The sequence below is a fragment of the Panthera onca genome, chromosome B1 (genome assembly GCF_046562875.1).
Source record: "Panthera onca isolate mPanOnc1 chromosome B1, mPanOnc1 haplotype 2, whole genome shotgun sequence".
NCBI lineage: Eukaryota > Metazoa > Chordata > Mammalia > Carnivora > Felidae > Panthera > Panthera onca.
This window is the reverse complement of record NC_138342.1, coordinates 204,610,165-204,633,808: the sequence shown is the minus strand read 5'-3', so window position 1 is coordinate 204,633,808 and position 23,644 is coordinate 204,610,165. Positions and strand designations below refer to the sequence as shown.

The following is a 23,644-nucleotide window of genomic DNA, read 5'->3' as shown; positions in this document are numbered from 1 at the left end:
GGGGGCCCATCGCCCCTCCTCCACCCCCTCCCCCATCCATCCTCCCTTTCCAGCGCGCGTCACCACACTCACAGGGACGGTCACCCCTCCATACCCCCTCCCCCGCCCGCTCCCCTCAGTCCCGCCCCCACCCCCGCGTTCATAGGGACACAATCAAGACAGTCCCCCGAGGGGAGTGTTCCCGGCCGGAACGTAAACACACCCTAGCAGGCATAACCAGCGGCAAGGCATCCGGGACCCTCGCCTCTCCCAGCCCAGGACTCAGGCGGGATGGGGCCGCGAAGCGCGGAGCTCAGCCAGAGGCTACAAGCTCACACTCGCGAGCAGGTGCGGTCTTGCCAGAGAGCGCCTCCGGGTCGCGGGGTCGCGGGGTCGCGGGGTCGCGGGGTCGCGGGGTCGCGGGGTCGCGGGGTCGCGGGGTCGCGGGGTCGCGGGGTCGCGGGGTCGCGGGGTCGCGGGTCTTGGCGAGCTGAGGGGGCGGGGCCCGTGCGTGCGGTCTCGGCACTTCCTTCCGCTCCGGGCGCGGCATTTCCGGTCCGTCCCGTCCTGTCCGGCGCGGGGAGTCTCAGGGCGTCCACGCAGGTGTGCGGGGCCGCTTCTGTTCTGCAAGTGAAGTACTTCAGCTACTTTCAAGCCAAAGCGTGCAGTCAGGAGGACACGTACTAAGGGCTGAGATGTTTCTTTCTCAACCGCTTGGAAAGGGTTTATGTCACAAACTGCCTTTTCTAAGTGTTTGCTGCGAGTGGGTTGAGAGCAGCTGGGTTTGGTAGTCGGGGACCCTGATGGGCGGGGGCGTCGAGCGGATGAGAGAAGGGGGGCTGTGGGGGTCGGGGACCCGGGTGGGTGGGGGCGTCAAGCGGATGAGAGAAGGGGGGCTGTGGGGACCGGGGACCCTGGTGGGTGGGGACGTGGAGCAGGAGAAGCAGGGGTTCTGTGGAGGCTCGGGACCCCGGTGGACAGGGGCATCCAGCAGGAAGAGCGTAAAGGGCTGTCGGTTGTGGCCTGGGCCACGGGGGCACCAGGGGTAGAACAGGGGGACATTGGTGGCCACAGCCAGTGGGCGAGGGGATGGAGCAGGTAGAGCGGGGGGGTGGGAAAAGCCAGCTTGTGAGCACACCCGCCCCTCCCGCCCCCCCCGCCCCCCCCAACAACCCTCCCGACGGCAGCCCAGGCTGAGAGACTGTGGAACCAGACTCCGTGTCCACGCAGGAGGCAGAGGCACTGCCCGGGGCTCCTACATGGCCTGGAACTCCTTTCTTCTCTACATTTGCTTTATCCTGTTTAGAATTTGTACAGGTGATGGGGTGCTTGGGTGGCTCAGTTGGTTAAGCTTCAGCCTCTTGATTTCAGCTGATAATCATGATCTCTCCGTTTGTGGGTTGGATACCCTCATGGAGCTCTGTGCTGATAGTGCGGAGTCTGGTTGAGATTCTCTGTCTCTCCCCATCCTCCTCTCCTTCTCCCTCTCCCCCTGCCCCACTTGTGTGTGCACACACATAGCTCGCTCTATCGCTCTCAAAAATACACTTAAAAAAAAGAAAAAATGTATTGAGAAAGAACTTGTACAGATGACTTGTGAATTCTAAATGAGGAATGATGATGGCATTCCACAATTTGCTTGAACCGTTCTAAAGTATTTTAATCTTTTCATATCTTTGCTCGCATTATTATAATTTGAAATATATGAGATATTTATGATTTTTTCTCTATTTCTGAATATTGTGTGTCTCGTATGGAGACATTGAAAGTATGTATTTTTCAGGAAATAAGTCACTCTGTTGTTAACTAAGGAAACATTAGCTTTTCAGTAGTTCAGGCATAGTTGTTATGGATGTCTATTCTTTTACATGAACATTTCAAGGTTTTTTTGGTTTTTGTTTTTTGTTGTTAAAATTTTTTCAATGTTTATTCATTTCTGAGGCAGAGAGAGACAGAGCATGAGTGGGGGAGGGGCAGAGAGAGAGGGAGACACGGAATCGGAAGCAGGCTCCAGGCTCTGAGCTGTCAGCACAGAGTCGGACACCCGGCTGGAAGTCACAAACCGTGAGATCATGACCTGAGCCGAAGCCGGACGCTTAACCGACTGAGCCACCCAGGCGCCCCTTCAAGTTTTTTTTTAATGTTTATTTATTTTTGAGAAAGAGAGAGGCAGAGTGTGAGTGGGGGAGGGGCAGAGAGAGAGAGGGAGACACAGAATCCAAAGCAGGCTCCAGGCTCTGAGCTGTCAGCACAGAGCCGGATGCGGGGCTCGGACCTATGAGTCGTGAGATCACGACCTGAGCTGAAGTCAGACGCTTAACCGACTGAGCCAACCAGACCCTAAAATGCTTTAACTCCAGTGGTCGTTAAAAGATTCCAGAAGGGAGAGGAATTTCCTGTGCTTTTCCAGACCCTTTCATTATTGCCCGAAATGAAGAGCCATGCTACTTTGTTTTTGCGAAAAGCTGCGAAACGGTAATGAGGCAGGATTTAGACGACGAGAGCACAGTCTAGCACGAAAAATAGACAGCCCGTGACCCAAGCAACGTGGGGACTGGACCATTGCATGGGTTACAGTGGATTTGGGGCTGGTCCAGCCTTGGGTTTCTTTCCTTTGCCCGTGTTTTTCACGGACGTTTTCTTGTTCTACAGGAGGCAGCCTGCACTCGATGGACAAGATTCCCGTCCAAAGACCAAGGCACCTTTGAGGTAAGTGCTAGACAGGGAGGAAGGAGAAGTTACTTGCTCTTCAGAAGGAGATCCTTGTCATCCAGAGCCATACAACTTTTCTTGATGCTCGTTAGGGATTTTCCAAAGTTAGAAAATATAGACAGCATGCGTGTGCTGCAGTATTTTCACCACCAACTCCAGTGGTTCTCCAATTTTGCTGCCCGAACCATCATGTGGAGACTTCAAACCTCAAGGCCCAGGCCTCAAAACAAACCAACAAACAAACCAACAACAAATGATTGGTATCTTTAGGGCAGTGCCTAGGGAACAAAAAGTTTTAAAACCCAACAACTGTTTGCAATTTGAGAAAAACTGCCAGTCGGTTTGCACACAGTGCTTTTCACAATTTAATATACGTAAGATCCACTTAGGGATATTGTTTATATGCATATCTTGATGCATTGGGGCTGAATTGTGCCTAAGGTTTAGTGTTTTTAATAAGACACAGGTCCTACCAAGCTCCTTTTTATTCTCAGATAAATAAACTTTGATGAATGAAAATGATTTACAAAATGATCTCCAATGCTTCAAAGTTAAAATACTTGTACAGTGTATCGTATTTGTAAGAATTTTATTGATAGTGAAATAACTTTTAAAAGACACAGTTTCAATGGTGTTTAATAATCAAAATGTACCAGACAGTAGAGTATTCCCCACCATGGTTTCCACTGAAACACTTCAGCAGAGTCAAAAACTCTTGTCTCTGGAGAGGACACTGCTGAAAAGATGCACACCATATAGATGGGTCCTTTTCCCAGATTGTATCAAAATTTAATCATTTGCAGACCCCATGCAGGTGAATTTCATAGTGTTCTCTTTACATTACAGCTTAAACCCTACTCACACAACTTGACTCATTTTTAATAAAATTCATTAATTTAAAAATAATTTATATGCCAGTTTAATAAGTTCCGTTTACATACATACAATTTAAGTTTACGTGACTAAATATGCAGTGTCTGTGTGCGTGTCCCCCAAGCATCATCTGCAGTGTTCCGCCATTTGCACACATACCGCAGCTGAGGAAGCACTGAACAACCAGAAACAGCTGTTCGTAGATCTTCCTCCTGTCAACTCGCTCACAGTCCCCTCGAGTCACTCGCTCCCAGTCCTTCTCAGAGAGGAGACCAGAGGTCTTCACAGAGGACCCTCGAGGGGACAGAGGGACAGTGTCTGCAAACAAGGAACTGAGGGCTCCTGCTTCCCAGGAGGATGGAATGAGAGCCGCCATTGAATCTGGAGCTCCATTAACCGTTGTCTTATCCAGTGAAGACCATCCTGAGGGACGGCCAAGAACATGGCTGGGTGGTGAAGGAGGAGGAGGCACGGTACAGGTATAGACAGCATTCAAGGGGAGGCCTTGTTGCCTGGAGGCCAGAGGTCAGTGATCAGGACCTGGGCTGGTGTCTTCCTGGTCATGTGGGGTGTTGCTTTTGGTCCAAGTCCATTTGTAGTGGACAGAAACTGGAGAGTCTGGACAGCCTCCGGATCAGGTCTCTGAGTGCTCTCCTGGGTGATCTGGCATGGAATGTGTCTTACTTTATTTGGGGGCTTAAGGCGCGTCTGGACGGGCATCTGGTCAAATCTCTTGCCGGATGCCTCGAGGCTGAGCTTAGAGTCCTGGCCCCGTATACATGCAGCAGGATGGGAGTTCAGTGTTGAGGGCATATTATGACACTTGATTTGTGTCTGTTGGGTTAGGACTGGCTCAGGCTACGTGGTTTAGAGGCAGCCAGGGGAACGTCACGGGAGCAAACTTGAGGCCTGTTGTGTGTCAGCATGATGATGAGGGCAGGATCCTGGCCAAAGTGCTTGGATGCTGGCAGAAGGGCATCAGTGACAGCCACTTCCTGTCTTATTTTTTTGTCCCTGAAGTGAGGTGAAGCTCAGTTCAGGTTTTTTGATGGGAGACCCTGTAGGGCGCATGGGTCTCATACCAGGTTTCTTTCCCGGCAGCTGACTTGTGAGAATAGGGCCCAGGGTAGATGTCTTCTTGGTTGCGTAGACAAGCACAGGCCTGTTTGGATGCTGTGGGAGGAGACCCCACACGTACACGCAAACGTGTATGTACCTATGTATGTGTGTACGTATGTGTGTACACACACACAGTCGACCCTTGAACAACACAGGTTTGAATTGCATGGGACCACTTATTCGTGGCTTTTTTTCAATACGGTAAAACGTTGTAAGTATATTTTCCTTATGTTTTCTCAATATCAATTTCTTTTCTCTAGCTTACTTCGTTGTAAAAATACAGTGTGTAACACACATACCCTACAAATACGTGATAACTGACCGATTATGTTATCGGGAAGGCTTCCAGGCAACACTAGGCTATTAGTAGCTCAGTTTTGGGGAAGTCAAAAGTTCTCCTCGGATTTCCAACTGGTGGTCTGTGTGTTAATTAGCTTGACTGTGGGAATCCATCACAGTATATATGTATGTATATCAAAGAGTCATGTTGTAGATAGATTTTAACATGATATGGGGGAACTTGGCAAGGGTGTGCCCTTTCACTGCGCATTTACGTGGGGATCCTGGGCTTGTGGCCTGGGAAGAAGCGGTGCTCCATGAGAGGGACCCTGCAGGGAAGTGGGCTGGTTATGGGCAGAATGTGTCCTGGTCTTGTCCATGTCTGTAGGCTCTGTAGAGAATATCCGGACTGCCTAGTATCAGTAGTTTGGTTTACTCTCCATTTCTGTTCCTTAGCACGTTTGCTACCGGTTTATGAATATTATTATTAACCATAACAACTTCCCCCTTGTTTATTTCATATTGTCTCTTTCTGTGTCATTATTTTATCCTCTTTATTATGTTCTTACTTCTGTATTATTCCAGCGTTTGTATTTTTTTTTTTTCTTACTTCCTGAGAAGGAAAGCGACATGACGGATCTGAGTCTTGCCTGTATTCAGCCGTGTCCATGTCAGTCTCTAAATGGACGCCTAAGCACTGATTTAGTTGAGTCCTACGTCTTCCCTCTTGTCTCCTCAAATCCTGTGCCTGCCGGCCGTGTGTGCCCTCCGGGGCCTCCACCCCATGTGCCCGCAGCCCAAATCTGTTCTCCAGTATCGCCACGCCCTGTCCTCCTCTGTGTATTTACAACCCCTGTGCCCGTGACCCATGTCCGTCATGGTGTTTTTCTAATCCCTCTGCCAGCAGTTCTTGACAGTCTCAAAAGTCTGCGTTCCCTGTGCCTGCACCCTCTGCCAGCCCACGTGATGCTTCATCCCTTTTCACAGTCCCATCATGGAACTCATTTCACCGTCTCTTCATCCCCACGGCCCAGGACAGTTCATGTGTTTCTCCTGGCAGGAGCTGAGCTGACCTTGGGGAGAGACATCCCTCTGAGTTGCCAGGTGTCAGAGTAGCAGACAAAGCCTCAAGTCAAAAATGAAAGAGTTAAGCCTATAATGACTTACTGTGGTGGCACAAGCAAGAGCCTTAGCCGCAGAAGTTCTGACTCCCTCACCCCCCACCCCGTTCTATTCCTCATCACCTGGGATGTTGTACAGATCACGGATCGGGTGAACACAAATGTGGGCTTGGTCTCACTGTTGAGGAAACCCCAAACAAAAGGTGTGGCATTTTCATAGACCCTTGGGCTGGAGGGAGAGTGACAAGTGCTAGGGGCAGGAAAGCACTGGGCACTGTGTCAGAGTTGGACAAGCGTTTTCAGGGTTTTCCCGTCTTCTCCCCCTGGGAGGGGATCTCAGCAGAATCAACTGGAGAGGAGCTCATCCCCAGACGCAGATGAAGAGAAGCATGTGTGTTGTAGGAGATGCTGTCCTTCCCTGAGGTTTCTTATGCTGAAATCCAAGCACTTGCCAAGCACCAGATTCCTGAGTGGCACCATCATTTAATTATGAATGGAGAAATGGGATCACACAAAGAACTTCAGGAGAATTAGTCCACAGTGACCACCCGCCATCTGCCCCACCTCCTTGGAGGTTCACGTCAGCCTTCCCTCGGATACGGATTTCTGGATTTCCTGAGTCTAATGAAAAAGGACAGTCATTCACACAGACACAGGACTCCTTCATGTGCCTTCTTCTCCCAGGAGGCGTGAGGGGGAGCCATAACCACCAGGTCAAACAGAGTCCTCGCCCTGTGTGACCTCTCCTTCTTCCTGCCTGTCCTGCACACTCTCCCGAGGACCCAACCCCAGGAGGGCACCCTCAGGCAAGGCAAGCGAGGTGGTCTTGAACGACTCATTGGGGAGACTTCCATGAAGCCTGTCACAATGTACTCCGGAAGCAAAGTCACACAAAGTCCTAACCCCGACGGACACCAGAATCGATGCTATGGCAACACCCTCTGTGGCACACAGAGTTGAATGTGGAAAAGGAAGTATGATGAATTTCTGGGGCGCCTGAGTGGCTCAGTCAGTTAAGTGTCTGCCTTCGGCTCAGGTCATGATCTCGAGGTTTGTGAGTTTGAGCCCCGTGTAGGGCTGTGTGCGGGCAGCTCAGAGCCTGGAGCCTGCTTCGGATTCTGTGTGTCTCTCTCTTCTCTGCCCCTCCCCTGTTCGTGTTCTGTCTCTCTCTGTCTCTCAGAAATAAATAAATGGGAAAGAAAATTAAAAACAACATCTGAATTTCCCATTTGACACAAGAGGAAGCCATTTTCAAGTACAAATTTACTTCCAAAAACCTAGGTTCTCCTCTACTCAATTGGAAGCTTCCCAACTGAGGGTCTGAACTCTTTTTACTTAATGTTTTCTTTTCAGGGCCCCACTCTGAACCCACAAGGATCTTAACTTCCAGTAAACGAGCTAATACTTCAGGCTTTCAGTCCCCACAGTGAAACTGAGCTGGATGCTGTCACTGCTCCTTCATGACTCCACACAAATCAGACTCTGGGGTTCCGTTCCTTTGGAATTTGAACCTCATGTCATCAGGAACATTTAGAGCCCATGCCTTTCATCCTTCTCTGTTGTCAGAATACTGTTCAGCACTAAGGAGTCCTTAACCTGGTGAGTAAACGCACATCACAGCATCAATTTCCTCACTGTCCTGTTTCTGTGACGGCTAAATGTGAGGCTCACATTGTCCAGAAACCTGCCTGAAACGCACATGTGCTCCTCCTGTCTGTCAGTAGAGGCTCAGACAGGTGGGAAGCAGGCAGACTCCAGTGGAGGAGACTCAGCGTCCAGCGTGCCCGAGGAACGGTCAGTAAGGGACACTTCCCTCCCTCCCTGACCCAAAGTCACGTGACCTCTCAGGCACTTTAATCCAGTCAGCTTTGTGGTCCTCACTTGTAGACACTAGGAACTAATCCTTGTGCTTTAGCGTTCTCATGCATTTTTAAATAGTGTGTATATGGAGATAGACTTTTCAGAATGCTCATTTACTCTAGGAAAAAGAGACATGTCTGTGTATGCCTGTTTCATTCATAACCTAGTTTTCCTTGTTTACCTACACAGAAGTATGGGGGTCCCCTGGCATCATGTACACTCACACTGTTGTCAGCTCATCAGCACCCTCCATGTCCAGGCTTCTCATTTTGAAACCATGTGTCAAACCATGGCGTATTTCCAGTGTCCTTCACTACACACCCTGCCCTCCATGTTCCCCCTTCTGTCTCTCAGATGTTGACTATGCTAGGACATTCAGAGGAATGTTATCCTATGCTAGGTGCCCCCTTGGGACTAGCTTCTTTGGCACTTTGTCTTGTGACCCAGTCATTGTTCCGGCCAGTGCCCACGTTGACCCGTGGGGCTCTGTGTCTTCTAGTCTCCTAGTTTTGGATCCATCCTTCCATCCCTGGCCATCAACTAGGACTTTCCCTTTTAGCCTTTCCTCCCATTGTTTCATATTGGTGTGATTTCCACCATGTCCTGTGGCCTGCCATCAGCCATGGACGGTGTCAGGCAGATGTCTCTGTGATCTTTAAGAGCCAGTCCACAGTGGAAAGGTGGAATCCTATCATCTGGGCATTCCTGACTGTAATCCATGCGAACATCTTTCTTCCAGAGCTGTCCAACAATTAACCGCCCCCACTAGCCTAGGTGGAGGGCCTCCATTTGCAATGCCGTCGGCACTCTGGGTAGTTTCCCTACTTGAAGACTGGCGTGTATTGGACGTCGTATGGACTTTTGAATCTGCCTCGCCTATCTTCCCCAGGAGGCTGCTCCCGTGGCCTCTGTCCATGTCCCTAAAGCCACGGCCCAGTCCCAGCCTGGTGCCTTCCAGCCCCGCCCACAGCTTCCTCCAGCCTCAGCCCGGCCTCACTCAGTCTCCCAGGCACAGAGGCCACTGCCACACCCTTATACCCACCATCCTTTTCCCTGTCCCACCCATCATCACACCCATTCCCAATCCCCTAATGCCTCAACTGGCTGCACCTCACCCCCAGGCAGGCTCTCCCCTCCCACCCGGCCAGTGTGGCACCATTCACTCTCAGGGCCTCTCCCCAAGTAGAGTAGAGCAGAGCTGATACTGGGGAGCAGGGGTGTCAGTGGGGGCCAGGGAAAAACCACGTGTTTCGCTGTTCTTAAAATATCCATTGGCACACAGCAAGTTTGGACATGGTTTTTCAAGGATTACGGTTTCCATTAGGCTTTCCTCTTTTCTTATAAAATGTCTGGGTTTTAATGGAAAGTTTTCGACATTATTTGAATCTCTGACATAATTAGACTGGGGTAACAGATTGCCCTCCTCAGTGTAGTGACCTCAGCCAGTCAATTCGAGGCCTTTCTGGAGCAGAAAGCTGACCCATCTCCCAGGACTAGACACCTGCTCCTGTCTGAATGCTTTGGTACTGACATGTCCGTTCCTCCTGGGTCTTGAGACTGCCGGCCTTCATACTGGAATGACACCCCAGGTTCTCCTGGTCTCCTGTCGCAGACTATGAGTCTGGAGTTCCCTCTTGTCCGGCAAGAGTGGGGATGCAGAATCGAATACGAGAGACACTAATGTCGGGAGGAGACGAGAGCCCCTAACAGGGCTTTCGTTTCGTCGCCGTATTTATTGAGCTCACAAGCTATCACCCACGTGGTGAACGTGAAGAAAACAAGATCTCACGCACGTGAACGTGGAGAAAACCATCAGACAGTAATCGTTAACTTGTGTGTGTAAGAAGCAAAGGGTCCGGGGGACGAGTGGTGTTTGTGATCAAGGTACATTGGCTCCAGATGGAAAGCAATTTCCTGCAGGTGACATAAAAGTTTTTTTTGTGATTCCATTACACCATCTCTCCAGCTGTCCTTGGGCGTTTTCGCCCCGTGGTGGCAGCTTTCCGCTCTAAGCCTTTTTCTAACGCGTTTGTGTAAGTGGAACCTATTTCCCCACAGTCTCCAAAGCTCAGACCAGCCCAGGATCTTCCAAGTGGGTTGTCAGGCTGGCAAATTGCCTCAAAAGGACCATTACGCCACCTATTTCTCTGTCATCTCTATCTGTCTATGTGTCTATCATCTATCTCTCCTGTCTTCCTCGTGTATCTATTGTCTACTTACGGAGTGTCTTCCTCTTACTTATATTGTTCCATCCTCTTCCATACTTTGTTAGTGATATGTAAATTCAAATGCCTTTGAGGTAAATGTGGATCACATCCCATAATTGTTTAGTTTTCTAAGTATATTTTAAGTTCATGGTTGTCATTATGTTTGTATCCTGGATTCTTTGACAGATTATATTAATTTTGAAAATAGAATGTAGTTTAACTCTTATACCCGTTTTTTGCTCTCTCCTTCTGAATATTTTGTTTCCGTTGCGGATTGAAAGCTATGTCAAAGATGCACTTTTTAGGAAACACATCATTTTATTTTAATCTCACGAACAATGAAATGTTCGCTATTCAGGCATAGTTTTTAGGGATGCGTATGCGCTCACATGAACATGTAAAAATACAGACATACTGCTTTTTCTGTAGCCTCATTAGTACCCTTATAAATTGAAGGGTGGAATCTGTGAATTAAGATTTCCCTGAGAAATCCAGAAGTTTAGTTTGGCTGGATTTGGCAAGGCCAAGTAACAGCGTTCCTATTGCCGAAATTGTCCCGTCATCCTCTCAAGTGAGGGCACCTACTGGTTTTCCCATATGCAACCTCAGTTTGCTAATTGTCAACATTTTGATTATTTAATATCATGACTGAATTGGATTTATGTTTTGGAAGAAAAGTTTCTGTAACAGTGGGAAAACATATCACCAGCTGCCTGAGCAGCTCAGTGTTGTCTACGTTAGCTCAAAGTCCAGAGTCCAGCATGGCCAAAATTAAGAGTCACAAGGAGGGAATCCTGGGCCCACCGGACCTTCTGTAAATGTTCATGGTACCCTTTATGCCCCAGAGAATGCCCAGGCTGCAGTGCAAGGCATAGAGACTCAGACCTGCCAGGCTGAGCAACTGTCCAATGTCAGGTCCTCCTGGAAGCCTATGTAATGCCTGTGCTGGCCAGTGACGCCCCCTTCTGGTCAGAAAGCACCGTGCAACACTCTGTCTTGTGACCTCCCCTGTGAATTGCAAAGCCAGGTGTGTGGACTTCCTCCGGTGTGGGTGGAACACATGGCAGAAGGTCAGCCAGGAGGAGCTGGCCATAGTCGTCCTGGGAGCTCAAAGGATGCTTATGGATGCCATCATGAGATCCAGCTCAAAGTGTGTGTGTGTGTGTGTGTGTGTGTGATGCAGATGTCAATCCAGGAAGAGAAGGTTGGATACCAAAATCACAGGTTGACCTAGAGTGGTTAGTTTTCTGAGGCTTTTGCCTTTATGGCTCTGGTGCACATACACTACTATTTGCATTTTACCTAAGATTCTGCCCAATTAAGAGTCAAATCAAAAGTAAAAATGGATTTCATTGGTTAAAGTCATTCAGGCTCTAACATCCATTTAGCCCAGTTGAACTCTTTTAATTAAAGAGTGAAGCGGCATCACTCATATGTGAAATAAAAAAACAGAAGAACATAGGGGAAAGGAAAGGAAAATAAAGTAAGATAAAATCAGAGAGGGAGGCAAGCCATCGGAGACTCTTTTTGTGTTTTCTTTTTAATTTTTAATGTTTATTTTTGAGAGAGAGCGTGTGCAGTGGTGGGGAGACACAGAATCTGAGTAGGCTCCAGGCTCTGAGCTGCCAGCACAGAGCCCTATGCGGGGCTCGAACCCATGAACCCCAAGATCATGAATTGAGCCAAAGTCAGACGCTTAACTGATTGAGCCACCCAGGCGCCCCCGGGGGCTCTTAACTATAGAGAACAAACAGAGGGTTGCTAGAGGGAAAATGGGTGTGGGGATGGGGTAAGTGGATGATGAGCTTTCTGGAGGGCATTTGTGGGGATTAGCACTAGGTGTTACATGTAACCAGTGAATCACTAAATTCTACTCCCGAAACCAAGACTGCACTAATTATTAACTAACTTGGACTTAAAATTTTACAATATATTGTAAAAGAAAAAAGGGTATCTTTTTACCTTTGTCAGCTATGATATTTGAGAATCTAGAATTAAATATGATTTCCTGTACAAAGTTCAACTGCTGACATTAGTTTCTAATAAATGTGACATCTCTATGTTTAACACAGACTGAACAAAGCAAGTGTTTACCTTTCAATGCCCTTGTCAAATGACCAGATTGCTCCTATGTGGCCCCACTCACATAGGAGGAATTTAAGGATCATGCACTAATTTCCCATTCAACAACGTATTTAGTCATTCTCTCTCCCAAGAAATATAATTATGACTTAGAACATCCATCCATACCCTGACCTTGAATACCACATCGCTGCCTAGGTGTCCATTTGGGACTGTTTTTCTGAGGTGTACAACTGAGGACCGAGATTGTAATGGAACCGACCGGAAATCCCCGTGCCTCCTCCCATGTGTAGGAGATTGTCAGATGGGGGATGGTAGCAAACTCTGCGGGACAGGATACAGCTGCTTGGTGGCTGAGCGATTACAGGTGGGAGAAGGTTCCTTTCCACCATCTTCTCTGCAGGCTCATGGGAGGGTGATTGTTAAGGGAGCCTAATTTAATCAACACGAGCCAATAAGGCTTCACCCACTTATCTCCTGAAAAACAAGCATTTATTTGCTGCTTACCATTTCCAAGCAATTAGCCAATGTTCACGTTGACATGTGTAGACTTTACAGAATATATATTATTTATGCAAGTAAAAACTTTGCACAATTAACCAATTGCTGTTTACTTCTGTTCCTCCCCTTTGACACAAAAACTTCCTGAAAAGTCTGTCTGCCTTCAGTTGGAGCTGTAGTTCATCCAGTTTCTTGGTCGTTTGCCATTTCTCTGTGTGGAAGCACTGAGTTTGTTTCAAACTCCTTCTTCTGTCGGTGCATGTTTGGATATTTCCAAACGCATCTTTACCTAGCGTCCACACGTGAATATCTTTGGGCAGATGTACTTTAGAAATAAACAGAGAGTAAGGGATGGGATGATAGAACCGTGAGTATCAGGCATTTTCACAGGGTCTCCAGGTGCTCAGCCTTGTTTCCACCCTTCATGCCCGACTGGCCACTTCCTCTGGCCCTTTCAGGCTCCGATAGCTCCCCAGTGCTCCTTGGTGCTGACGGAGGAGAGAAATCCTCCAAATATCCAGTAACAAACCTAAAACTCTCCAATAACATCATCATAGACAGCCAGCCTTATAGCTCAGTATTCTCCAGGTCAAGTTGAATGCCATACGTCATGAACACAGCCAGATAGATGGCCCCTCCACATCTCCAGATCACACATAATGTCCTACAAGGGGCTGTGAGTGAATGTTTGTGGCTGAGTGTGTATGTGTGCAGGTGTGTGCATTAAAGCCTGCGCTCAGATCCCTGGACTGCTTCCCAAGACCTCTGTCCCTTCTTGTTCTTCCTCTTGGTAGTTCGGGCTCTGCCTGTGAGACAAGGGACTTTGCCGATGTTGGTTGCCCTCTGAGGTGGGATGTCCCTGGCTAAGTTGTTGAGCCGGTAGATGTTTTGTTCAGGATGATCCTTTTCCATCTCCTCTCTGTATTTGGACTGGTGAATTAGGACTGCCTGGGCGGGAAGAACAAATTCTGTTTTCCTGAGGTTGAATTCAGACTTGGGATGGTGGCTTTCTTGGAAGACTCTCCACTGGTCTAACGTGATTGGTTGCACTGGTGTCTCTAACACGTGGTCCTCCACCTCTGGAACTTTGATGCTGGGGTCTGTGTGAGCCACCCCACCCCCCACCCCCCCTTGGGCCACAGCCATGTCTGCATGGTCAGCCTGGAGTGATGTGGTCTCCCCACTGCCTGGTTCACTCCCATGGTCTCTTTCCAATTCACTCGTCTGGGTGTCAAAGAAGACATAGGCATGTTGGCTCAGGGCAGAAGTCACATCACTGGTGTCATCCATTTTGTACCACTGGCCATTCCCAGCTTTGATGTAACAGAAGTGATGTCCGCTGTGACATTTCCTCCCCGGATGCACCGGCGCGGCATAGAGCAGGTAAATTATCAATCCCACCTTCTGCTCAGACACGCACTGTTGCAGGTCAAGGCGCACAGGATATTGCACTTCCTTAGCCAGTTTGCTGCCTGTGGAATCTGAGAATTATTTCAATACCAGCATTAGGTCCTTGGGGCAAGTGTACAAAGTTAACGTCTTGGAAGCAGGTACCTTGTCTAGGCAAGTACTACAATGATAGGCATTTTCACCATCCAACTTTTCAGGCTTCACCAACTGGAGCAAGGCTTGGCTCACACTCTGAGCTGCCCTGCCATCCAGGTAAGGGTCAAAAGTGCTGGAAACGCCAGGGCAGTGGAGACACTGGATTTGAGACCTCCAGTACCCTCCAAAGATTTGCCAGATGAGGGTGAGGTCCTCAGACAGAGGGGCTCTTGAAGTCTTGTCCTCACGCAAGCGCGCTTGCTGCATTGGATCCAGAGTGAATATCAGAAACTCATGGGTATCTTCTTGCTTGTGTGTGTGTGGAAGGCAGCCAGCAGTTCTGGCGGGGCCGGATCACATCTCCAGGGCGGCAGAGGGCCCGGGTCACGTGAGCCTGCAGAGCACACAGCACGCAGAATGGCTGCTTCCCACAGCTTTGGGGGTGCTCCTTGGACAGCTTATAGCTGGCCAGGGGTGGTGTGTACGTCAGACACTGCAGGGCCGCATTTGCATAGCACGTGTTCCCCAGGTTCTGCAGTCCAGCCCCAACCACAGAAGGTCTCCTCCAACTCACAGGTTTCTTTGCGGGGGGGCAGACCTATTGACATGGGAGCCCAACCGTTAGGCAGGTTGCAGAGTGTCTGCGATGATGGTGATGGCTTCTGAGGTAGAGTGGGTCCCCTGTGCACTTCAGCACCACCTATATTTGAGCAGCAAGATTTGAGTTTGGGAAAGACATTGAACTGAAACTCTTCTTGGCAGTAGGACAAAACAGCCCTCATGTCTCCAGAAAGAGCTTTCATAGGATCTCCCATGTGGAGCCTCACGTTGCAGAGCGATGCTTCTCTCAGGAGACCTGTCTCAGAATGATAGCTGTGGCCCTCTCCCCAGCCCCTTTATTGCTCGCCCCACCCACGCGACTAGGAACACGTCATCCAATCAGCCACAGGCTCGAGGTGGGATTAAGGGTTTTAAGGTGTGGACACTCTTCTGCAGAGAGACCACTCAGCCCAGCCTGTCTCCTTCCCCTGCCTCCCTCAATGGATAGACACACATTTCAGCACTTTCTCCACCTCCCTCATTTCCATTGCTCCCTTTCTGGACAGACTGACTTGAGAGTTTCCAACTTCCCCGTGGAAGTCCTTTTTGAGTGTCCACTTTCCTTTCAGAGTAATATCAAGTGAGTCAAGCACTGATGGATATTATTTTTCCTAGGATGTGGAAGATCATTTTGCAAATTGAGCTCGGGTGTCATGTAGGAGGACTTCTTCCCCACCAGCCAGAATGTGTGTGGCACCAGCAAATTATTTGGGGATGATTGCTGTCCATCACTGTGCTTCTAAACTTCCTGAACTCTCTCCATATGGTCCGTATATACAACTATCATGAAGGTTTTTATCAACATATTTGTCTATCAAGGTGTGGCCTAGAAATGCTAACAAGAGACATCCTGTGGCTGGTTTCATGCTTTGTAAAATCTTTTTTTTTTTTTTTTTTTTAGCTCCCTTCCCAATATGAGTACATATCCTATACCCATCGTTTATTTGCCAAATTTTAACTGGTACTACTGGGACATTACACTGCAAGGTAGTTTTAGGTTCACTCGTTTCAGGACACGTTTGTTGTGGATTTGTGACATTGATACACAGTTTGAGGTTGGAATTTGGAAATGCAGGGAACAGTGCGCCCTCATTTAAGCTGTGGCTGTAATGTGTCAGTATCTCTCACTCAACCAGGTGTCAGAACGGCAGGGTCCACCGAAATTGTGTTTTTCCCCCTCTATTGTTTGTTTGTTTTTATTTTTTTACTGTTTGTTTATTGAGAGAGAGAGAGAGAGAGCCCACGTGGGCAAGCCGAGGAGGGGCAGAGAAGAAAGAGAGAGAATCCCAAGCAAGCTCCATGCTGTTAGTGCAGAGCCCAACGTGGGGTTCAAACTGATAAACGGTGAAAACATGACCTAAGCTGAAATCAAAAGAGTTGGATGCTTAATTGACTGAGCCCTCCAAGCTCCCCTTGTTTGTTTGCTTTTTGACTTCAAGTTTTTATTTAAATTCTAGTTACTTAACAGGTAGGGTGAGATTGGTCTCAGGATTCGAATTTAGTGATTCATCACTTACATACAACAGCCAGTGCTCATCACAAGCGCCCTCCATAATTTCCATCACCCATCTAGGCCACCGATCCCCCCCCCCCCCCCCCCCCGCCCACCTGCCCTCCATCAGTTAAGTTTGTTCCCTGTAGTTAAGAGCCTCTTAAGGTTTGCTTCTCTCTGTGTGTCTCTATCTCTCTGTCTCTCTGTCTCTCTTTCTCTCTCATCCCTTCCCCTGTGTTCTTGTTTGCTTTATTAAATTCGATATATTTTTGAGTGGACAAGAGAATTCTTTCACACATGTTACGATGATCAGGTCCTTTTAGAAAACGAGTAATGCTGGTGCACCATGTAATTTGCAATGACCAAAAAAAAAAATATCATATCTGGAAGTCATAACACTTGGGAAGAGGAGCTACAGTTTAAGAAGAGAAGACACCAAAGTCTGTTTCTCCCCTTTGGTAAATAGAGGCCAAGAAATATAGGAGCACTTTGCCTGGCCCTTGTCACTGACTTGGCCTCAGAGGGAATGTGGCCTGAATAGCATCTTGATTTTGACTTCTCATCTCCAGACTGTGAGAGAATAACGTTCTCTCCTTTGAAGCCACCAAGTTTTTGGTAATTGCTTATACAACCTCTGGAGATCAATAAGATGTCTTAAGTGGAATACCCTTCATGATATTTCATTTTTGTAATTGAAAGAGTTCAAATTGACTAAATGGATTTTGGATCTTGAAGACTTAATCAAAAGAAATTAGTTTTACTTTTTATTTTATCTAAATTGAGCAGAATCTTAGGGAAAATGCCCACAGAGCAGTGCACATTAGCCATAAAGGAAATAGCTTCAGAAATATCCACAAATATAAGTCAACCTGTAGAAATATTGGTATCCAACCTTCTCTTCCTGAATTGACATCAGCATCACACACACACACACACACACACACACACACACACACACACACTTAAGTGAACTAAACCTCATGTTCCCAGATGGCGGAACAGCATGGAAGTTCTCGGCTTCTCTCATCCCTGAAATGCAGCTAGGTCAGCACCAAACCATTTTGGGCACATAGGTAATTGATCTGAGGATTAACACAATAATCTGCACAACTTGAGCCACAGAACTTGGCGGGTACCTGGTGTGAGAGGTGAACTGGGGGAGAGAGAAGCCACGGAGGGTAGGGAGCTGTTTTTGTGGAGAGAGGACAGAGACGGGGCGGGGGATGGGGGGAATGTAGAGGGAAAGCACTCCACCCAAAAGTAGCTAGAGAGAAAGAGTAGAAACACTCACCAGTGACTGAACAAGAAAAGGAGAAAGGAGAGGGTTTTAATACCATTACGACTCTATAAACAGGGGCGTGCAGAGTCTGAGGTTTCAGAGGTCAGTGCCTGGCCATGCTCTGGTGGGGAGGAGGGGCGAATCCCCAGGGACAGGCAGTTGGCTCCAAGGAGTCTGTGGGCCACAAGGGGAGAAGTAGTTCCCCTGCTTGGAGGGCATGGGGTAGAGGCCATATGGCTTCCCCACAGGCAAAGATCCCAGTGAGCCCTGGAGAACAGCCACGTTTGCTGGTGCCAGAAACACAGCCTCATCTGAGGTAAAACTCAGGAGGGAGGTCCTGCCTGGCAGGCTGACAGCTTGGACACGGGCAGTATAGAAGCAGGGAGTGGACGGAAGCTGGAGACAGAGAAGGGGTGTTTGATTGAGGGTCGGTGAGAGCATAGAGTTCCTGTGCCAGAAACTAGGAGGCTGGGTGAAGCCATTTACACCTCTCCTGTGCATGTGCATACATGCGCACACACACCACACGGGTCCGCAGCAGTAAGCTAAGCAGCGCCTCCTACTGGAGAACAGAGCAGTTACACCGAGCCCCGCCCAACTGCACCGACCAAGCCCTGGAGGACCACCAGAAGTCACTCCCGCTGCTTAGTATACAGACTATCGAGTGCTTCATAGTTTGAGTCCTAGGGGAAACGTGAGGTAACTTCATTCGGGTTTCATTCTGTTTTACTGGTCCGTCTATTTGTGGGGTTTTTTTCCTGCTTTTGTTTAAATTGCTATTTTTCCCCCTTTTCTTTTTCTTGGATAAAGCAAGAGAAAAGCTTCTTTTCATTTTTCTTTAAATTTTTCTTGAAATTCTTTTTACTATGCTTTTTTATGTTTTGGTAATTTTTTCTCTTTCTTCATTTCATTTTATTCTATTTTATATCCTTTTTGTAGTTTTTAAACTTTTTCTTACTTTTTTTTTTCTTTCCCTTTATCTCTATTTTGTCAGGCTTCTTTCAGCAACCAGACCAAACACACCTAGGGTCTAGATTCCTTTATTTGATTTTTTGTGTTGTTTTTAATTTTTAACTTTTCCATTTTATTAATTCTTTTTCTTCCTGCAAAATGACAAACGAAGGAATTCACCCCAAAAGAAAGAGCAAGAAATGACAGCCAGAGGCTTAATCAATACAGACATAAGCAAAATGTCTGAACTAGAATATAGAACCACGATAATAAGAATACTAGCTGGGCTGAAAAAAAGCATAGAATCCTTTTCTGCAGGGGTAAAAGAAGTAAAAGCTAGTAAGGACGATATTAAAAATGCTATAACCGTGGGGCACCTGGGTTGCTCAGTCGGCAGGTCATGATCCCACAGTTCATGAGTTGGAGCCCCGCGTTGGGCTCTGTGCCGACAGCTCATAGCCTGGAGCGTGCTTTGGATTCTGTATGTCCCTCTCTCTCTACCCGCCCCCCATCCCCGCTCATGCTCTGTCTCTCTGTGTCTCTCAATAATAAATAAACTGTTAAAAAATTTTGTTTACAGGAGTAACACCCAAATCATAGGAGTCCCCGATGATGAAGAGAAAGAATAAGGGGTAGTAGGTTTTTGTGAGCAAATTATAGCAGAAAACATTCCTAATCTGGGGAAAGACATATCAAAATCCAAGAAGCACAGAGAACTCCCATTAGATTCAACAAAAACCGACCATGACCAAGGTGTATCATAGTCAACTTCACATAATATACAGACAAGGAAAGAGTGATGAAAGCAGCAAGGGGAAAAAAGTCCTTAACTGTGGGGAATAAGCTTAGGAATTCCCTGATCTTACACCAATGGATTAACAAGGCATAAAGAAATAGAAAGCCACAGGATGAACGCCTCCGAGATTAGGTAAACAAGATTAGGTAAACAGGGCAAAGGCCCCCAGTATAGGACAAAGGTGTAGGAATAGGAAATCTCAAGATGAAAACATCCAAGATTGGGGAAATAAGGTTAGGTATTCAGGGCGGAAGTGCCCCCTGATCTAGTACAATAGCAGAAAGCTGCTTTCACATGAAGGAAGGAAGGAAGGAAGGAAAGGAAGGACAAAAAGAGGAAAACAGGACTTTAGACCACAGAAGGGCAAAATTGCCCAGAGCTGAGCTAATTAGCAAAAGAAAGACGCCTTGTTGACCCTGAGGTAGCATGCTCTGTCTTTGTTATCCCCTAGGCCAGTTTAGGTAAACAGAGGTGGTGCCTCACGTCTGCTGTAAACAACCTTCTGGCCAGTGCCAGGATTTTGTTTCGTATTGACCCAAACCCCTAACAGCACATATCTTCAAAATCCCCTTTCCCTCACACCCATGAGTTAATGTTCACGATTTCATTGTCCCTTTGTGCACATGCATCATGCTTGTAAGCCTCTGATCCTGACAACAATGGAGCAAGGACCCTTACTCGGGGCTCTTGTCTCCTCCCGAACATTAGCCTCTCTCTCATTGTAATCCTGCATCCGCTCTCTTTCTGGACAAGAGAGAACTCCAGACCCAGAGTCTATGACACTTAACCTCTATGGGAAGACAGATCAGGTTCTCAACAGACCTATCCACAGAAACTTGGCAGGCCAGAAAGGGGTGGCAGGACATATTCAATGTGCTGAATCAGAAAAATATGGAGCCAAGAATCCTTTCTCCAGCAAGGCTGTCATCCAAAATAGAAGGGAGATAGAATTTCCCAGACAAACAAAAAATAAAAGAGTTCATGACCACTAAACCAGCCCTGCAAGGAATTTTAAGGGGAACTCTCTGAGGGGAGAAAGGATGAAACAAAACAAAATAGACCAAAAGTAACAAAGACTGGAAAGGACCAGAGAACATCACCAGAAACTCCAAACTCTACAGGCAACACAATGGCAATAGATTCATATCTTTCAGTAGTCACTCTAAATGTCAATGAACTAAATGCTCCAATCAAAAGAAACAGGGTATCAGAATGGATAAGAAAACAAGATCCATCTATAGGCTGCTTACAAGAGATCCATTTTATTTTTTTTTCAATTTCTTTAATGTTTATTTATTTTTGCCAGAGAGAGAGAGAGAGAGAGAGACAGAGCATGAGCGGGGGAGGGGCAGAGAGAGCGAGGGAGACACAGAATCCAAAGCAGGCTCCAAGCTCTGAGCTGTCAGCACAGAGCCCGACGCAGGGCTCGAACTCACAGACCGCGAGATCATGATCTGAGCTGAAGTCGGACGCTCAACTGACTGAGTCACCCCGGTGCCCCACAAGAGATCCATTTTAGACCCAAAGCCACCTTCAGATGGAAAGTAAGGGAATGGAGAACCATGTATCATGCTAATGGTCGCCAAAGGAACCCAGAGTAGCCGTACTTATATCAGACAAACTAGATTTTAAAATAAAGACTGTAACAAGACATGAAGAAGGGCATTATATCACAGTCAAGGTGCCTATCCACCAAGAAGATCTCACAATTGTAAACATTTATGCCGCCAGTTTGGGAGCACCCAAATATATAAATCAAATAATCACAAGCATAATGAAACTCACTGATAATAAGGCCATAATAGTAGGGGACTTCAACACCCCACTTACAACAATGGACAGATCATCTAAGTATAAAATCAACAAGGAAACAATATCTTTGAATGACACATGGGACCAGATGTACTTAACAGATATATTCAGAACATTTCGTCCTAAAGCAGCAGAATATATGTTCTTCTCCAGTGCACATGGAACATTCTCCAGAAGACATCACATACTGGGACACAAATCAGCCCTCAACAAGTACAAAGAGATCGAGATCATACGGTGTGTATTTTCAGACCACAATGATATGAAACTTGAAATCAACCACAAGAAAACATTTGGAAAGGCCACAAATACTCGGAGATTAATGAACATCCTACTGAAGAATGAATGGGTTAACCAAGAAATTAAAGAGGAAATTAAAAAGTACATGGAAGCCGGGGTGTCTGGGTGGCTCAGTCGGTTACGTGACCGTCTCAGGTCCGTGAGTTTGAGCCCTGTGTCGGGCTTGGTGCTGATACCTCAGAGCCTGGACCCTGCTTGGGATTCTGTCTCCCCCTCTGTCTCTGCCCCTCTCCCACTCGCACTCTCTCTCAAAAATAAACAAACATTTTTAAAAAGTACATGGAAGCTAATGAAAATTATAACACGACAGCCCAAAACCTCTGGGATGCAGCAAAGGCAGTCATAAGAGGTAAGTATACAGCAATCCAGGCCTTCCTAAAGAAGGAAGAAAGGTCTCAGCTACACAATCTAATCTGCCACCTTAAAGAGCTGGAAAAAGAACAGCAAACAAAGCCCCAAGCCAGCAGAAGATGGGAAAGAATACAGATTAGAGCAGAAATCAATGATATCGAGGAAAAAAAAAACAACGAAAACAAAACCCAGTAGAACGGATCAATGAAACCAGGAGCTGGTTTTTTGAAAGAATTAACAAGTTGACAAACCCGTAGCCAGATTGATCAAAAAGAATAAGGACCCAGATAGATAAAATCTCGAGTGAAAGAGGAGAGATCACAACCAACACTGCAGAAATACAAACAAAAGTAAGAGAATATCATGAGCAGTTATATGCCAGTAAATTGGGCAATCCAGAAGAAGTGGACAAATTCCTAGGAATATCTAAGTGACCAACACTGAAACAGAAAGAAATAGAAAGTTTGAACAGACCCATAACCAGTAATGAAATTGAGTCAGTAATCAAAAATCTCCCAAAAATCGAGTCCAGGGCCAGATGGCTTTCCAGGGGAATTCGACCAAACATTTAAAGAAGAGTTAACCCTTATTCTTTTGAAGCTGTTCCAACAAATAGAAATGGAAGGAAAACTTCCAATCTCATTCTACAACACCAGCATTACCTTGTTTCCAAAACCAGACAAAGACCCCACTAAAAAGGAGAACTACAGTCCAATATCCACGATGGACATGGATGCAAAAGTTCTCAACAAGATACTAGCCAACCGGATCCAACAGGCATTCAAAGAATTATTCACCAGGATCAAGTGGGATTTATACCTGGGATGCAGGGCTCGTTCAATGTCCACAAATCAATCAATGTGATACATCACATTAATAAAAGAAATAATAAGAACCACATGATCCTCTCAATAGATGCAGAGAAAACATTTGACAAAGTACAGCATCCTTTCTTGACAAAAAAAAACAAAAAAAACAAAAAAACCCTCAAGAAAGTAGGGATAGAAGGATCATACCTCAAGATCATAAAAGCCATATATGAAAGGCCCACCGCTAATATTACCCTCATGGGAGAAAAACTGACAGCTTTCCCCCTAAGGTCAGGAAGGCGACAGAAACGCTTTCTCCCTAAGGTCTCGCCACTGTTATTCAACATAGAGTTGGAAGTCCTAGCCTCAGCAATCAGACAACACAAAGAAATAAAAGGCATCCAAATCAGCAAGGAGGAAGTCAAATTGTCACTCTTCACCGACAACAGGATACTCTATGTGGAAAACCCAAAAGACTGCACCAAAAACCTGCTACAACGGATCCATGAATTCCGCAAAGTCGCAGGATTTAAAATCTTGGGGAAATAGATTCTATTTACGTAATGGGATAGAAAAATGCTTAGGGAGGAAAGCCACCACCACGGGGCGAAAACGCCCGAGGTTAGCTAGTGAGATACTGTAATGGGATCACGAAGGAAACTTGTTATATCACCTGAAGGAAATTACTTTCCATCTGGTGCCAATGTACCTTGATCACAAACTCCACATGCCCCCCAGACCCTTTGCTTCTTACTCACACAAGTTAATGATTGCTATGTGACTGTTTGCTCTGTGTTCACGTGTGTAAGATCTTGTTTTCTTCACGTTCACTACACGGGTAATATCTCGTGAGCTCAATAAATATGGAGACGAAACCCCTGTTTGGGGCTCTCGTCTCCTCCTGGACATTAGCCTCTCTTGTATTCACTTCTGTGTCCACTCTTCTGCTGCACAAGAGAGAACTCCAGACTCATAG

General features: G+C 46.9%; 1 long non-coding RNA gene and 1 pseudogene across 2 annotated transcripts; one reads left to right on the top strand and one right to left on the bottom strand.

Moving 5' to 3' along the window:
• Window positions 1-239: 239 nt before the first annotated feature.
• LOC144616080 (uncharacterized) lies at window positions 240-10,376 on the top strand. Of its 2 annotated transcripts, XR_013554964.2 has the most exons (3): window positions 240-327; window positions 2,632-2,688; window positions 3,689-10,376. It is a non-coding gene; the product is annotated as an uncharacterized LOC144616080 (long non-coding RNA). The 2 variants fall into 2 exon arrangements; XR_014137663.1 differs by lacking the exon at window positions 240-327 and having other exon boundaries at window positions 1,140-2,688.
• Window positions 10,377-13,456: 3,080 nt separating this feature from the next.
• On the bottom strand, window positions 13,457-15,212 carry LOC144616217 (ubiquitin carboxyl-terminal hydrolase 17-like protein 6; annotated as a pseudogene).
• Window positions 15,213-23,644: the final 8,432 nt, after the last annotated feature.